This window comes from Ascaphus truei, chromosome 20 (assembly GCF_040206685.1).
Source record: "Ascaphus truei isolate aAscTru1 chromosome 20, aAscTru1.hap1, whole genome shotgun sequence".
NCBI lineage: Eukaryota > Metazoa > Chordata > Amphibia > Anura > Ascaphidae > Ascaphus > Ascaphus truei.
In genome coordinates, this window is record NC_134502.1 from 6,456,254 (window position 1) to 6,462,487 (window position 6,234).

The following is a 6,234-nucleotide window of genomic DNA, read 5'->3' on the forward strand; positions in this document are numbered from 1 at the left end:
TTCTGCGTGATGAGGGGCGACAGTCTGCGTGATGAAGGGCGACAGTCTGCGTGATGAGGGACGACAGTCTGCGTGATGAGGGGCGACAGCCAGCGTGATGAGGGGGGGCAGTCTGTGTGATGAGGAGGGGCAGTCTGCGTGATGAGGGGGGGAAGCAGTCTGTGTGAGGGCCAACATCCATTGCAAAAATATGTAGTCATGACTCCATCTGCACCCCCCCCCCCCACCACTATGTTGCTCCGCAGGGGAACTACACTCCCCAGAATGCAACAGGAACTGCAATCATGTGACACAGTACAGCCAATAGGGCTGCTGGAATCTCCTGAGGGGAGATTGGAACTTTGGGAGCGCTTGAAGTGCAGGCTGACAGTTAGTGCCAGTTGGAGCTAGGCCTGAGACCGGGAAGATAAGGTCTGGGTGTCAGTGGCACCCAGACTAGGTCATAGTAACCCCCTTAGGTCCAAGATAGTCCCCAATCACCTAATGAGATTGTGGCTGCTTCAGGGAAACCCCTAGCTAGGGACATTTCCCCATTAGCTGTATATAGTCAGTGTATAGTGCAAGTAAAGACGCCACGTTGTGAAGCATAGCCTGCAGTCTGGGACCCGATCCAGGCATACATCATCCTGCTGAAACCCACCCCAAGCAGAGGCGGAGGCTTCGCTGACGGCGATGTCACCGGATCTCCAGGATCCCTGTTCTTAATCGGCCGCTCCGGGTATTGGAGTACCCGGCAGGTACCTCAACTAAAGTGCACCAACGGTTCACGGGTAGCGCTACCATACACACTTTGGGGTGGGCCTTGACATTGGGTAAAAGGACATCAGGGTATTGGTGCCAAGTACCCTTTGTACTGTGGGGACACTCACTTTGTGAAAGGGGGTTGGGAGTGTGTATGTAATATATATATATTGTGGGTAGTACTATTATATCCTGTTCAGTAAAACCTGTTATATTCTACTGGTGTGTGTTTATTATATTGTCCTGCACGGGGTTATCCCACATTGTTAGGATCCCGTGCAGGTGGAGGCGCTGTCGTCAATCGGATCAGGTACACCCCAGGCTCCCAGTACCTCCTGCGGGCCGCTAGGTAACACCTGCCTCTCACCTGTCTCCCCTACAATCTATCCTAAACGCTGCTGCCAGAATCACTCTACTCTTTCCTAGATCTGTCTCAGCGTCTCCCCTCATGAAATCCCTCTCCTGGCTTCCTATCAAATCCCGCATCTCACACTCCATTCTTCTCCTCACTTTTACAGCTTTACACACTTCTGCCCCTCCTTACATCTCAGCCCTAATTTCTCGCTATGCACCACCCCGACTCTTGCAATCTGCTCAAGGATGTCTTCTTTCTACCCACTTTGTATCTAAAGCCCTCTCCCGCCTTAAACCTTTTTCACTGACTGCCCCACACCTCTGGAATGCCCTTCCCCTCAGTACCCGACTAGCACCCTCTCTATCCACCTTTAAGACCCACCTTAAGACACACTTGCTTAAAGAAGCATATGAATAGCACTGTGGATATTCTGAACACGATACATAAAGCTTGGCCCCCTGCAGACGCACTTACCAGAACTCCCTCCTACTGTCTCTGTACGTTCTCCCTACCTACCAATTAGACTGTAAACTCCTTGGAGCAGGGACTCCTCTTCCTTAATGTTACTTTTATGTCTGAAGCACTTATTCCCATGATCTGTTATTTATATTATCTGTTATTTATTTGATTACCACGTGTATTACTACTGTGAAGCGCTATGTATATTAATGGCGCTATATAAAGACATACAATACAATACAACACAACACATACACCGTACCCGCTATATCTCCCTGGGGGTGAGGGAAAGTGCTTTACATAACTCTGTATATAATATTCTCTGTTTCTGTATTTCTTATAAACCTTTAAAATCTTGTAACATGTCCCTTGTGTATTGGTGCAATAACAGGTCTCATACCCCCTTCCATGTATGTTACACACACAGCTTCCCCCCTTCTCTGCCCCTCACCCAGTAAGAATATTTAGCAGCAGCCATTCCCATGTGAGGTGGGTGCATGAAGCCCCCATGTAATAGTCAGGTCTCTGCACACAGTGTAACAGGAGATTAATGTAATCAGAGCCTCTGTGTAACTATATTACATACACATAAGAAACACATCACCTCCTACCTGGGGGCAGCTGCAGCATGTGGGGGAGGGACTCTGTGCTCTGATTGGCTGCGCTCTGAGTGATGTCATAGGCTTCCAAGGGATTCTGGGATTTGTAGTCCTGCTATAATCAACATAATATAATGGGATCAGCAGCAGAACTACAACTCCCAGAAGACACTGCTGTGAAGACAGGTAGCAGCCAATAAGCACAGAGGCTCCGTGTGTCTGCATTCATTGGCTGCTGTGTGCATGTGATGTGATTCCTTGTCCCCATTGGCTTACTTGAGTTGTAGTCCTGCTTCCTATTCGGTGCTCTAACTGCTAAGGAAAGGGGACCACAACTCCCAGAATCCCTTGAGTGAAAACCGCAACACCTAGAGATAAGCCAATCAGAGCCGCGATTTATCGCACCTCCCCCCCCCCCACCTCCCGATGGCAGGATGCCCCCCCACCTCCCGATGTCAGTGAGTCAGTGAGTCAGTGAGTCAGTGAGTCAGTGAGTCAGTGAGTCAGTGAGTCAGTGAGTCAGTGAGGGCAAGCTGGGATGTTTTCCGAGCGTCATCTCGTCTCCCCCTGCATGGTCCTATCATTTTTGCTGCGTTGCCATTACAACACGACTCCATTTAACATCACAGAGCCGTAATGACAGGACCGTGCAGGCAGGGCTGCCACCTATTACTGAAGGCCAACCCGGAGAAGAAAATAAATAAATCCCTTAGGTCGCGCTTACAGTATAGTGCTGGAGACGTGACCTGACGTCGCTGGAAAAATCAAATTCAGGTGACTTCCAGCGATCGCGACCAAGCCGTCGCTCCGTCGCGTCGTGCTTACTATAAGCGCACGCAACGGCGGCAATGCATTTGTTTTGAAGCGACGTCGCCAGCACTATAAGGGTAGCCTTACTTTGTGTGGCGTGGTGCGGCGGTGGCGGCGTCTCCCAGCATTCTGCTGCAATTTCCCCCTCCAACTGCAGTGAACATGACGTCATGTAGCGTCTGGTTACCGTGGCAATGCCGCGCAGCCATGTTCACTGCAGTTGGAGGGAGAAATTGCAGCGTGATAACGGAGACGGAGAATGCCGGATACGTCGCCGCACCCCCCGCTACCCGGAGGTTGACGACGCCAACCCGTAGCCCGGAGGTAAGCGCCCGAAACCCGGAGTCTCCGGGACAAACCCGGAGAGGTGGCAACCCTGCGTGCAGGGGGAGATGCCAGGAAGAAAAGGTTACAGAGACCCCACGCTTCCCCCCACCCCTCCACGGCAATCAGTTTAATTGTTGTGGGGGAGAGCGCGGGGGCTTCTGTAACCATGGGGCTCGGTGCAGTGGTACCGATAGCACCAGCATCACGCCGGCTCTGCGTATTATTGCTGGTTCTCCGACGGCTCCAAAGACAGTAAGTTTTGCTACATCAGTATGTATATCTATCTTTATATAGCGCCCCTAGTGCACTCAGTGCTAAACACAATACAATACAGGGAATCGTAATTCTCCCTGCCCTAGAGAACTTACAATCTAACTGTGTGTATATATGTCACAAAACATCGTTAACCCCCTGGACCAAGAAAAGCAGGTGACCAGGAACCGAGTCCTGACGAGGACTTCACCAGCTGGGCCATTGTTTTGTCCTTAGAAGAGAAGAGTATGCCCATGTCTCCACCTGGCACTGCCGATAAGGTCACCCAAGTGCACCGCTCACGGCTCCATCGTCTGAATAAGCGCTTGTTCCCCCTACAGAGTGTCTGTCTCGTTACCCACAAAGACACACTTCTTACGAGATCTGATGAACTACAAAAAATACACCAGTGTTTCTGGAGTCGATGGGTCCCCTACCGTATCGAGGGTCACAGAGTTCCCAGAAAGCGCACACACATACACACAAGATATCGTTAAACTTACGGGGAGGCTGGCCGCACTAATCTTAACTGCCTCTGAGCAGAGGTTTGTTTGGTCTGTGGGGTCTTGGAAAGAACATTCTTGGAGCAGAGTCTAAGAGTCCTTAGTTGAAGAGCAGCAGAGATTAGGTTCAATGAGTATTAGCTCTAAGGCTGCGTCCATAGAGGGGGGACCGCGCTGACGCTGAGGCCTGTGCGATTTCATGCACATGCAGGCGAGCCAGCAGGCGCGATCGGGAGGCGGGGCAGTGACATCGCTGGGCCAATAGCCCACGACGCGTCACAGCGCCGTGACGTTGACGCTGATTCGCGCTGATTGGATGTTTTCAGCCGACAGCGCGCTGAAAAACAGCTTTGGCTGTCAGCTGAAAAATCCAACTCCTCAGCACGCCTGCGGACGCTCGCGTGAGCCCCCTTTCAAGACATCCTCATTGAGGATGCCGGGGCTCAGCGCGGAGCGTCCGCACGGCTCAGCGCTGCTTGTCCTATGGACGCAAAGTGGGAGGAAATGGCGGTGCATCTGCTGCTGCTGAAGATCACATCTGACCAAAAAATTGCAAAGAACTAGATGCAAAAAAGGGTTTATTAAAGGCACATTAAAAACAGCAAAAAAATATCTCTGACGCGTTTCACGTGGAAACTCACGCTTTATCAAAGACTCTTTGATAAAGCGTGGGTTTCCACGTGAAACGCGTCAGAGGTATTTTTTTGCTGTTTTTAATGTGCCTTTAATAAACCCTTTTTTGCACCTAGTTCTTTGCAATTTTTTGGTCAGATGTGATCTTCAGCAGCAGCAGATGCACCGCCATTTCCTCCCACTTTGCTTGCAGATACCTCAAGGCAGAGTGAGCATCACAGAAGGGGGGTACCCCTTCTTTTCTTTGCAACTTCTATGGACGCAGCCTTAGAGTGAGGATCCTGGAAGCACTGAGTTTACCGCTCAAGCAACATAATGCGGGTCCACACTGGGTTAGTTATACCGTACAGTCCTTTGTGGTGTAAATGACTGGGCTTGTTGAACCGGATTACAAATTGGCCAATTTCATTGAGCATAGCATTTCAGAACCTGCCAATCCATGTTGGAGCTGTGCCCGGGCTCCCAGACAGAGTGAAGACGAATAATCCCACCAACCAAGGATTACCAACCGGCAAGAAGATTTAGATGTGTGCACAGGATTAGATGTGTGCACAGGTCCCTTAATGCCCCAATACCCCAGACATATCTGAGGGCCACATAGTGTGTGAAGCTGCATGTCACAGTTAATCCCTCTGCTGCAGGCAAGGGACGCTGTTTCACAAAGCAGCACACACATAGAATAGGAGCTGTGGCGAACTCAGAAGTCTGTGACAATTAAAGGGACAAAAGGTTCCAGGGAAGCTGATTCTGAGCATAAGGGGCATGGTGCAGAGCTTGACAGGCACCCAGCCTTTATAGTTGCTGTGCTGTCACTCCATATACTGTAGGGCAGGCAGTCCCGCTGACGGGGGAGAGCCGGGCCAGTGTCCCAGGCCCGGTGACTGCGGGAGTCTTGACCAGACGACGCTGGAAGTTGGGCAAGAGGCTGGGCCCAACCTCTGCGTCTAGCTGCCGGGCCTCCGGTTGCCACCGGGCCCTGGCTCTCCCGCGCTGCTGCAGGACTCCCCAACTCTCCCCCGCCCGGGCCTCTATGATATCCTGGTGGCGCACCACCTGGGCCCCCCAGAGCCATCGGCATGAGAGAGTGGTCTGGCACAGAAGAGTGAGGGAGGGCCGCAGCACCATGGGAAAGCTGGGGTCTGGCAGCCTGAGACCATGTCCAATGTAAGAATGTATTTTGGGGGGGGGGGGGGGTGTTAGTGTAAGTATGTATTTTAGGGGGCAGTGTATGTATTTGGGGAGGTAATAGTGTAAGTATGTATTTGGGTTGGGGGTTAGTGTAAATATGTTGGGGGAAATTAGTGTAAGTATGTATTTGAGAGGGGTTAGTGTATGTATGTTTTTGGGGGGAGGGGGTAGGAGACGAGTGCAGAGGTATAACCATGGAGACTTACATTGGGGAAATAAACATCGGCTTTTATTTAGCCTATATCTTACAAAAACGACACAGCTTCAAGGCAGCAGCAAATAAACACAACAGCTTATCCCTGTGTAAGGGCTGATTCACACTTCCCAGTCCCTATCTGCAGGGAGGCTGGGCCTCTTACCAGCCTCT

General features: G+C 51.2%; 1 protein-coding gene across 1 annotated transcript in view; it reads right to left on the minus strand.

Moving 5' to 3' along the window:
• LOC142471231 (uncharacterized) overlaps positions 1-2,196 on the minus strand; it is a 50,460-nt gene extending 48,264 nt beyond the window's left edge. Inside the window, exon 1 of the mRNA XM_075578037.1 lies at positions 2,167-2,196. The gene's annotated coding sequence lies outside the window, so the exon portion shown is untranslated. The remainder of the gene's footprint in view (positions 1-2,166) is intronic.
• Positions 2,197-6,234: the final 4,038 nt, after the last annotated feature.